The 12,379-nt window shown below is 34.0% G+C and overlaps 1 protein-coding gene across 14 annotated transcripts in view; it reads right to left on the reverse strand.

Annotated features, from left to right (window-relative positions):
- LOC138318562 (muscle-specific protein 300 kDa-like) overlaps positions 1 to 10,126 on the reverse strand; it is a 197,561-nt gene extending 187,435 nt beyond the window's left edge. For 10 of the 14 annotated variants that reach the window (XM_069261040.1, XM_069261038.1, XM_069261045.1 and 7 more), the window contains exon 1: positions 10,003 to 10,126. The gene's annotated coding sequence lies outside the window, so the exon portion shown is untranslated. Of the gene's footprint in view, positions 1 to 1,726; positions 1,742 to 3,631; positions 3,801 to 4,026; positions 4,135 to 10,002 lie in introns of those variants that run through there. The other 4 variants (XM_069261032.1, XM_069261046.1, XM_069261033.1 and 1 more) reach the window with 3 other exon arrangements.
- Between the last annotated feature and the right edge of the window lie 2,253 nt (positions 10,127 to 12,379).

Genomic DNA, 12,379 nt, shown 5'->3' on the forward strand with positions numbered 1-12,379 from the left:
ATTACATCATACAGGTCAGGGGGTAGTCTATAATTACATTATACAGGTCAGAGGGTAGTTTTTAATAACATCATACAGGTCAGGGGGTAGTCTGTAATTACATCATACAGGTCAGGGGGTAGTCTGTAATAACATCATACAGGTCAGGGGGTAGTCTGTAATAACATAATACAGGTCATGATAGTCTATAATTACATCATACAGGTCAGGGGGTAGTTTGTAATAACATCATACAGGTCAGGGGTAGTCTATAATTACATTTTACAGGTCAGAGGTAATAAGTAATTATACTATACAGGTCAGAGGCTATTTTTAATTATAACTTACAGGGATATAGATAGCATGTAATTACATCATATATGTCAGGGGCAAAATCTGTAATTACATTATAAAGGTTAGGGGGTAGTCTAAAATTACATCATACAGGTAAGAGGTAAAATGTAATTACATTATACAGGTCAAGGATAGTCTGTAATTACATAATACAGGTCAGGGGTAATATGTAATTACATTATACAGGTCAGGAGATAGTATGTAATTACATTATACAGGTCAGGAGATAGTATGTAATTACATCATACAGGTAAGAGGTAATATGTAATTACATTATACAGGTCAGGAGATAGTATTTAATTACATTATACAGGTCAGGAGATAGTATGTAATTACATTATACAGGTCAGGAGATAGTATGTAATTACATCATACAGGTAAGAGGTAATATGTAATTACATTATACAGGTCAGGAGATAGTATTTAATTACATTATACAGGTCAGGAGATAGTATGTAATTACATCATACAGGTAAGAGGTAATATGTAATTACATTATACAGGTAGGAGGCTATTTTTAATAACACCATATAGGGAAAGGCAGCATGTAATTACATCATACATGTCAAGTGGTAATCTGTAATTACATCATACAGGCTAGAGGTTGTAATTAAACCACACATAGAGGGTTGCATGTAATTATGCAATACAGGGAGATGTAGCATCTACAGTCTGTAATTACATGTTGTATAATCATCATATAACCACCATCAAGTACAGGTCTGATGTAGTACTCCATTGGTTCAGGTCTAACACAGTGATTACATTACTGAACCAGTTAGTCTACATTTACATAACACTAGGTACATTTAAAGACATGCATGCTTGTATATGTCAATCATCATTTATAGCCTATCCAATCAATGATAGGCTTGATAAGCACCTGACATATTTTATGTACATCCTGCTTCGTGTGCACTGAAGTTTCGCAGGTATCAGGCATTCCAAGTCGTTTACTAGATTTTAAATCCACAATCAATTACATTATACATATTTGTGAGCAATAAAATACACCTAGGGACACATCTAAGGTAAGAAATGGTAGGTACACATGCAGCACTGTTATAGGTCATGTTTAGGATTTCTACCTGTAAATTATAAGGTAAAGCCGTACAGTATCATAATAACCTATTGTTATGCACAGTTATGAATATGAATTGTTTTCCACTCATGACCAAAGTACTGAAATTCCTAAAATAGCATATACCATTAAGGATATTTACTGGATATAGTAGAAACTTAGGCACATTCATAAGACAGTAAGGCCCCGGCTAGGCACCTTCAAACAACATTTGTTGTTAGACCTTAAGAGGATAAAAAGATGATCCGTCACCTATTGTTGTACCTGACCTCAACAATCACCAATATATACATGTATATAGGTGTTACATACCTGTCTGCGGACATCTTTTGAGTTATTCTTTAGAAGTTAACTCATCAAACTACCTGTACACACCTGCATTAACATTGACAGGCGCCGCCTCTACCTGCTCGTTACAGGTAAAACTACAGGTGTACATTTTTCTTGGCTGTGATAACCAGGGGGCAAATCTAACTATTTTAATCAGTTACAAGATTTGCACTGATTAAACAATTCTTTTTCCTTTTAACAAATGTACATCAAGTAATGTCTTTTATACCATATATATATATGTACCAGTCAGATCTGATCGTAGGGTGATAGCTCAGGCACAGATTTACATACACTTTAATTGAAAAATTTATCTAAAGTAATATCACTGCAACATAGTAGTCCTATCAATTCTTTTAACAAATTATCATCCATGGCTATTGAAACATTCTTAACTCTTTAGCCAATATCGTTCATAATTTACTTAAAACATACACTAAGCCTTTATTAAAAGCTGCCATTTTATCTCTTTCCAAGGGAGATTACACTTTGAGCTTTAAAAGCTGCCATTTTATCTCTTTCCAAGGGAGATTATACTTTGAGCTGTCATTCTGCCTATTCTATGAGCAATTAAAAGTAAAGCTAATAATTTTCCTTTTTCCTTTGAAAATGCAGTAGAAGATGCCATACTGCACCTTCCCTGATGAGCAACTGTGATTTTGTCCCTTTGTTGAGGAGCTAGCATACAGTAGGAACTGCTGTTTTGTCCATTCTCCTATGAACATGATCGAAGCAGTTTTTGTCTTTTTACTGCATATATAACATACATCAGTTGTCATATTGTCCATTTACTAATTATAAGGAGCTACCACACATCAGCTGTCATATTGTCCAACATACAGCAGGAGCAATAATTTTGTCCCTTTATCGAGGAGCTAGCATAAGCAGGAGCTGCCATTTTGTCCCTTTACTGAGGAGCTATACTGCCATTTTGTCAAAAGATATCAACAAACAACCCTATTGAACACAGTCACTACATATAATTTACCTCAAACTCACTAAAATAAATCGGTAGAATATCTTGTTTTTGGATGTAACACAAAGTTAAAACATTTGAACACTGAAGCATTCCATCACCAAACCACTGTGTCTATAGATGTGGTTCAGTGGCTACATTTGGACATATTTGGGCATCTTATATATCAAGGTTTTACTGTTCATAGGACAATGTTTTATGAAAGAATGAATTCATCATGAACTTTCAAAATTAGTATGTGATGATCTGTTCCAAAGGCATCTAGACAATTTAATCAAAATCTTATCACACAACACAGGTACCATACACAGGTAGCATACATGTAAAGAAGTGGTTCCTGTTTTTTGTGGGGTTTTATCATGTGCACTTTAAACATGAGTACGAATATATTCTACTGATATTTCATCAAGAAACATATAAAAAATTACCCTCTGAAATGATCGAATGATTAAATACCATTGATGCCTAGCTATGTAGGAAAGATCAATTTCATGTAATCAAAGTATGACATCAACTGCACAGTATTTCAATTTGTTTAAATTTAAAACCTCACCTGTATCTTATCTGTACATGTGTACTTCCTTCAACATTCAAATATATAGCGTTGTCTTGTAATAAATATGTATGCAATATGTATCACAACTCTTATCATTCATTAGCATACCTTTCAATGCATTCAAAATATTGAAATCACAGAATTGTATAGTGATCAAAGATATTCTAAATTTTCCTTCTCTATTTCTCCATGAAACCATAAAAATACTACATAGTCCAACAGACATATATAAAAACGAATTTAGATATACGTAAAACACCCTGATTCCCAACTAACAGTAAAATATACATACACACATACACTGCGGCCTGTTTATGGCAATATTTCCAATATCGCCTGTAGCACATATATATACCTGATTGGCGGCCAACACATAATAAACGATTCATCCATGGAATAATGGTTTCTGCTGAGTTTTAAGTCCTAAATACACCTTAATACTCCCCTTCTCTATGCTGTAAGTAAATTGGTAGACCGGTCAGTCTAAATACCCTGAATGGGTAAAAGTCGGTGGCGCACTAAATAACAATAAAGCACTATCAGCGGACATAGTTAGCTAAGACGGTAAGGTGAGGGGCACGTCCGGACATGTCCTTACTTATACATTACCTATATAGGGTGCTGTGTTACCGGCAAAATTTAAAGAGAAATTCAAACACGTCTGCTGGATAAAATGTCACACGAAAATGATAAAGAATAATATCTAAATTTGGGTAACAAAATATTGACCTGCCTAGAGGTCATACTCACAATGAGTTTCACTTTCGCATTATTGGCTCGATTGGAGGAGTCATGAAGGTACCTACATAGAACCCACAGGTAATGAATGTTTGCCAATACTGCCGGAGTACACACCTTACCTATATATGATATAGATATCAATGAAATGGTATGCTTGGAAGGGTATTTTTACACGATAGTCTGCTTACCTAAATAACTGAAATGAACAGCAGAGTCATTTCCATAAATTGGCCTTCCTCCAAGACTTTTAGTAGCGTTCCACCGACTTTGAAATATGCGTGTTTAAAGGTTGGCACACCTGTATTTTGTCCAGCCCATGAAATTTTCTGAAAGCTACCTTCAATTCATTGAAATACTGTATATGGCATGTAGGCCTCCAATATCCTGCTTATGTAAGTGATAAAAATTCCCTTTAACCTCAAACACCAGCTAAACTTTCAATTTCTCATTAGCATCATTGGAAAATACACCAATTAAATAGTTCATGATTATAATTGATAAAAAGTAACCTATTGATGCAGAAAATGGAGATAAAATGTGTTCAGTGCCTCTTGACAAATACAAGTGATGCATACATATATAGCTATTAAAAATGAACATTCAACTTCATAATAGGGCGGCAACTGCAGATGAAGCATAATTTTAACCACTAACAATCTGGTGATTGTGTAGGCCTCAAGTACAGGGTGGATAAGTGACTTAACATACCACAAGGACCTTGATGTTGTTTCACTGACTACTACAATAAGTATTAATTATACTGAAAGGCTTCACAAATTGTCAAGAATAATGCAGGGATGGTGGTGGACAAGTTGTTTAGGTGTTGCGAGATATTACCACTAGCACTCCACCTCTGGGTGTTGAGTTCAAATCCCACATGATGTAGTTGCTGGATACTGATCGTGACCAGTATTCCAGTTTTTCTTCCCTGCTAAACCTGTCCTTAAATGACCCGGGTACTAGGATGTTCAACGAAATTAACCAAACTCAAGAAACATAAGAAAATCAGAGGTTTACATAAAGTACTATCACAATGACACAATAACAATATGTTTCAAAATTGACCATATTATACAAAATACAAAGTGTTACATTGGAATCCACTCCAGACCAAAATAAATACCTGGTAAAGAACACTATATTCCAAGGATAGATATTCCATTATGAGTGCCAAGTACAGTAAATACTGTATGTCATTGGGTAAGTATAAATTAAACTAAACAAATCAGGATAGAAAATTCTCAAGGTGTAAAAACTGCAGAAAAACCAATTACTTGTAAGTTCAAAATGCATAAAATGTGGTTCATACAATTAAAGTTTGCATGAGGATAGTAGTGTAAATTGTACAGAACACTAGCACTGTAGCCCTAAAGTCCTGATAACATCATAAAGGAGAAGAGCAACTCTGAATTCTAAAGCCTGGTTTAATTTCTGATCAGAATATTTTATGCTCTTCAATTTAAAGCAAGCTGTTGTTATAGTCAAAGAATCACTCTTTCACATCATTCTTTTTATCCAGATTATGAATTAATGTTGTGGAAATTACATAAATGTGCCATATTCCATTTCATGTAAATAGCATCCCTTACCATTTCTGTATAGGCCTTGAAATCATATTTAAGCTCTATGCATGCCATTATCATGATCATGGCACAACTCCATCATTACATCTAGTATGTACCAAAAAAGTAAATATTTTGTAACCAATTTTCAAGGATCCAAGGTGTTAATTATGGTCATTATGATAGACATGTACATATACCATATCCACTACCTAACTAAAACATATAGAAGTCATAACTAGGTAGTAATCTGATTAAGGAGTGATGATCATTTATGAAACATGCTAATGAATGTGATGTTTTCTGTGATGTTTTCTGGTGTGGCCTTATCACTAGCACATGTGTATTTATTTTACAGTAGACAGACCCTACACCATGTAAACTTGGACCAGATGAGGCAGGATAACCTCTCTAGTATAAAACACTGTCACAGTATATATCATTATCAGTGTGAACGGACTGGACCTGCTGTGTAAGCTAATTATTTCATCACCTTACCAATCAAACTTGATAAGCAATAACATTACTGACTGGTCAAGTGGACTGAGTGGACAGGGGGCAGTATCATATGATGGATGGAGGAAGGTAGGGGTTAGATGTATAGGAGCGGGATAGGATGGGGAGAGACCTCAGTAAAGGGGACCTAACCAGATGGAGAGACTTCAAGGAACAAGTATCTAGCAGACACATGTAACATTATCAAATGATTTATATAGAATGGTATCGGATCAAAAAGGAGAGAGGGGGATAGGTGGATACGATTTGGTCTGTCAAGTATACATTTTACATGGAATTGGGGCATAAAATGATGGAGATTCAGAATAGGAGGGGGGTTACAAAGTCAAATGTACAGAGACTGAGGCTGGTGTTGAGAAAGGAGGAGGAAGGAGGTCAATAATATGACTGAGATCTTCTAGGGTGGGATAAGATGGGTGGTGGTCAAGTAAAAAGGGAAGGAGAGGAGACCTAGACATTGCATGTTGGAAGATGGGTGTGGTAAATGGGAGAATAAGATAGTAGGTGTTAATTAAGGCTTATAGGAAACATAACCAATATGGAAGGATGGGAATGTCTAATAAGAGAAATGGAAATCTGGTCCCGAGAACATTGAGGATAGTGTTTCAAAGATATGCCCTTATATATAATTAGCTTGTTTCCAGAAATTTAGAAATCACCAAAACAACTACCCCGGTAGCTGTATAATTTTGGGCTTTAGGAAAGATCTGATTCTAGGTTTCAACATGGGGGAAACAACCTTGTAGTGCTTCAGAGTTTAGTAGAGTAAATATTTACAAAACTTTTTGTCCACTCTAGGGTTGAATGGCTACAGATGTAGATAAGGAGGATATGGAATATGATACAGAAGGGAAGAGAAAGATGGGAAAGAAAGGAGAACTTTTAGAGGGAAAAATATCGAACTTCTATAATCACATCACAAAATTCAATAGACTTACTGTATGTCACATTATGGCAGACAAGACAAATATAACAAAAAAAAATAAAAAACTGTAGCATAATCTGCAGTTTGCTCCATTTTTCATGTATTATCAAAAAGGAAAAAGTACATGTTAGCCTAGAAACATGGAAACACATGCCTTATAATTAGTCATCTAAACAAGACTAGGCTAATTTCAAACTCATGAAAAGGTATTGTCATCATATCATATCCGTGTGACTTTACACAGGTACTAGTCAATCAGCATCACAACAATGGACCTCTGTTCTAGCTACTGTTTATACATATCAGATATATCTATTGTTCTCTTGGTAACAACAATGTAAGGTAACAAACAAGATTTATTGACCATTCTCAATAACAAAATAACTTGATGATTTTGTTTAAAAATAATCTAAATTCTGTTTTGAAAATGAAAGGGACAATTCAGTCTAAGAGAACATTAAAATTTGTACATATATCGGAAAAAACCAGTTCTAATGCACATTAGATCAGTCGGTTTTACTGTGATATGCCTTAAAAGCCCATGGTGGTGACATGTGTGTAGATGTTCAAACTCGCTCGCTGTCCACCATTACACATTGTGGTCTAACTTCTTGTATGCCGAACCCTTTCCCTTGCTCGTAGAGTAATGCAACTTTTGTCTAGAACTGCTCAAATCGCTCTGACAGTAGTGTGTTTACCTTATTAGGTGAATTGTCTTGCATAAAAATCATTTTATCACCTTCTCAGTGATTATGTAGTTTATTTGTTTAACGTACGTGACTTTTAATTTGCTTGGTTTGGGTACAGCGTCCATATTGTACCTGCTTAATCGTATTGATCAACGATTTGTATTTCAACGATATTTATTAAAATACTAAACAATGACGTGGAATTTGTCAATATTTTATGTTATATGTTTCATAAGAAATGTAGAACAACACATTTATGCCATATTTTGCTTCTTGGTTATGTAAAAGAATTAGCCTGAGTGAATTTTCCCTTTAAATAGGCAAGAAAAAATGCTTTTCCATTGTAAACTACAAAATGTAGTTCCAATGAAAATTTTCCGTATTTACGAATGAGCAAACACTAATTTTCCTAATTATCCACAAATTAATATTTTGACAGTTAGCAAGACACAAACACGAAAACATTACCACTTAGAAAACTGTTTTCGTGTCTGGCACTCCATATATACCTAACTTACATCCTACTTAACTTATAATATACCATATCTCTACTACAAACAGTTTTCAAACCATTTAACCAAAGTATATGCAGTCTGTGGGGATAACATAAAGGAAATTAATTTGTCATGATAATTTTTCTTTCATGATAAAACAGTTGTATAGATATCATTCTGAAATCCAAAGCTGGACATTTATCTGAAGAGAATAAACATTTAAGTGTCCTCAATACAGTCTGTGTATTACCTGTGCATGGTTTGTGTGAAGTTATTCAAGGGGTGTCAGTCAGGTATTGGTTGTGTCAAGGACTTAAACAAATATCATTAGTACCCGCTCAGAGTGCCAACCTCATTGTGTATTAGCCCTGTAGTGCTTCCAGATAAAAACTTTCTAAATGTCAACCATAAACTTTCTAAAATGTTCCCTGCACCCACATAAATATCTAACATTAAATAGCTGTTTGGGAGACATGTACACTCATGCTACTACCTAAGCAGCAAAAAAGTTATATAAAACCTTATAAAACTTTAATTATTGTTTTGGAAAAACACAGCAATTCAATGGCTTCAGAGAAAAAATAATAGTGTACCGCTTAAAGTTTAATAATTCAAAACACTAACGGATAGGTTTAATTTGCGATGAATTTTATTTGAAATTATTTCAACAATAGCCATCAGTGCTATTAAGAAATAAAGCATGCTTGCTCTTCAGGGAGCCTTGGTTCTTCATATATTTTATACTTTTCAGGAAGCTCTATTTTTGTCTATAACTTTCCTTTGTTATGTGTTTTCATAATTACATTTAAGCTCAATGTTTTCAACAGATAAACCTACAATGTCAATAATTCCAATTCAGCTATGAATAATGTTTATAATTGATGTTATTTCTATGTATAGCTAGGGTTACATTATGTTTATTATTTTTAGCTTATCAAAGAGAAGTTCAAGTATTTATTTATACCTCAGACCATGGTTGCATTGATGGGTATGATTTATTGCAGAGTTAAAAGAAATGTACTTTGAACAATAAACATTGAATTCAATATAATATATAGTGAATAAATCAATAAAGGGGAAAACTATATTCAAATACAATTGAAAGTATTACAGATTATAAAAGCTTATCTTGTTTACTTTTCTATATCTGCCTCTGAACTAGTACTGTGTATATAGTCTTTTTCATAATTGTCAAGCCTTATTTTTTCAGTAAATAACATTAATTATAAGTAATTAACCTTTAGTCAACCTTTATATATAAATATCCCAAACATTGATCTAAAGTACTTAGTTTTTGTGTCATTCACACAACAATTTGCACACATGAACGTTCAGACCAACTTTCATTTATCACACAAGCATTGTTTAATGTGAACTGTCCCTTTCAGTAGTTTGATTAAAGTAACGGTACGTTGTAACTTGTTGACTCGCGACAAGACGAGACATGAACAAGTAATGAGAAAATCTACAGGTAAAGGTAAAAAAAAACTAATTATTTCAAGGTGTGAACATTTGTTACAAGATCGAAAACTATGTTATCATTTCAGTTTTTTTGCAGACAGTTAGTTGTGATGTCTGCATCATAGATCTTCAAAGCAAAAACGAAAGTATCGGAGTTGCTCTTCAGTAATTTATAAATAGGTAACCCGGTGAGACATAAAATGTCGTTGGAAGCATGCATATATTTTCGTCTCTCTCGTTTAAAAACAAACGTTCAAAATTAAACTACTGAATTGTCTGCATAGAAACGTTTAAGAAAAGGAATCATTAGTTCATTTTATCGTGTTAAAGTTACATACCTGTTCAGTTATATAGCGCACCTAGTCCAGTTGCATCCCGCGGTATTTCACTTCGTCTGGAAACGGATGTTTACCACAAAGCGACACCTATCGTGCGCGCGTGTAGCAAATGTGTAGGGGCGTGTTTAACTATATATGCCACGCCCACCAGCTTGACTCGCACATTTTAGTACATAGCCTAACAAAATCATACTAATATCTTTGTGTCCACTTTTATACTTTTCATTAAGGACTATCTTTGTGTCCACTTTTATACTTTTAATTAAGGACTTATATGGTATATTTTTAAAGAGGAAAATAAAAAAATTAGTTTTAAAAATCTAAATCTCTGTAATAACGAATTTCATTTCGCAAACTGATTTGAACTGGTTATAACATCAAAATGCCAAATAGTCACTACAAGAAACAACAACATGTAATCAGTGATCATCCACAGAACAAAAATGTTATTTAATAAACACCCTAATTGTCGCGTTTATTGCAATTTATCTAACAATATTTTCTAGTATGAAAATGATTGGACACAGAACTTTATTGTAGGCCTACCCATATTCTAAAACCATTCTTAATGTATTCCATACATTAATTGAAAAAAAGACAGTGAACCCTGCTACTTCCCATAATAAAAAAACGTTATTTTCTTGTATCAAGAAGATAAACAAAAATAGTACGGACCCAAATTGGAACCCTGTGGTATCCCATTTTGATACTGCTTTATTTCACGGCCTATAAAATCTATTGTGCTCAAGATTTACCAAAATTTGTTACAGATCCTTATCATTTTAAGATATTTTTGCAGTACAAACTACACAAGTATATACCATCCCTTTCTATTCCAGTTTTGCCTCTTTGACCTTACACTTGTAATAAAAACACATTTCTATTAGACTATTCAAAATGTCTTTCTTTCAAACAAAGAACATTGTGTTACTGGTTCTTCTTTTGATTCCATAATACCATTTGTTAGGATAATTACTTTCCAAAATCCTGCAGATATCTTTTCAAAATATGGAGTATGAGTTTGCTATTAAAAAAAAAATTAAAAAAAAAGCTTCCCATGCTCAAAGCCGATGAGTATTTTACTCAGCCGGAATCTTTCATTGAACTTTTCACGCATACCAAGTTATCCACCGAATATATACCAACTGTATTAACAATAATTCAAAATAAATTGGTTCCCCGTCTATAACGTATAATACCAGTAGGCCTATGGCATCATCGAACAACGTTGTAACCGTGAGCATTAATGTCAAGACCGATAACCACCGTGGTAGCAAAGTAATCTTGGAAGATCTTTTCCACCTTCTGGCATTCTGGTTTAAAAACATATTCCTTTGTAGCAGTATTGCAATTTCATCAGTGACATTTGTAACAGGGCAGCATTTCGTACACTTGAATAACTGAGGAGTCAAGAAGATATTTTGTTGGATTCGTTCATGGGTCGAAGGCCAAAAATATATATTTCATTTTTTCAAAGTATTTTGTGTAAAGGCAGTGTCTGTAGCTATTCTAACTTTTTTAAAACAAACTGTCCCATAGCCATATAATACTGACAAAATCGGTAACGATATTGGTTTTTACCAAGACAGACAAGTTGTTTTTAAGAAAGTTGTCAATAAAACAGACGTTTTTTTCTCTTTTAAGGAAGAGAAGGTAACGAATGCTTGTCGTGCGCGTAGTTACATTGTTTGTGTGTTTATGGTTTGCTACAAATTTAATTGTGGGTAGTATTGAAAGTCTTCCTACTCCCACGTAAACTGAGCAGGGGCGAGCGCTCAAATGAAGGCCAAAAGTAATGTGGTCAAGGGAGACGTTAAGAAGAAGAGAAAATATACTAAATTTAGTCGCCTTTTACGATTATGCAAAAGAGGCAGCAGGTACAATTCTAATGTCCTACCTACAATTCTTGAACTACTACATGTAGTAATTTGCATTGCTATAATACTATAGTGATATATCATTTCTATCAAACGCAATCATATTTTGCTGTCCGTAAACAAGTTATTGGATTTTGGCAGTTGAAGTTTGTTACCGCTATTTTTCAAATTCTTCAACTATAGTCCTTGCGCATATTCCACTTTTGCAGCGATTCTTTTACTCGGAAACATCAAGACAGACATTGGAAATTAATCATTTTGACATAATACTAATTACTAAAACACTAGTGTATGGGGTCGGTACCATATTAGATTTTGAAGTGTATTATATTATCGTTGCTTATCAGGAAATTCTTAAAGGCCCACTACCTTTCCGGAGCAAAATTTAAAGGTTTCTTAAAAACATTAATAACAAAAGAAAATATATGTCGATGGCTTAAGATGAGGTTACAACACCAAAAATATGCAAGATTTCCTATCTAATGTACGATAACAGTGGA

The sequence above is a fragment of the Argopecten irradians genome, chromosome 3, assembly GCF_041381155.1.
Source record: "Argopecten irradians isolate NY chromosome 3, Ai_NY, whole genome shotgun sequence".
In the NCBI taxonomy this organism is placed as follows: domain Eukaryota; kingdom Metazoa; phylum Mollusca; class Bivalvia; order Pectinida; family Pectinidae; genus Argopecten; species Argopecten irradians.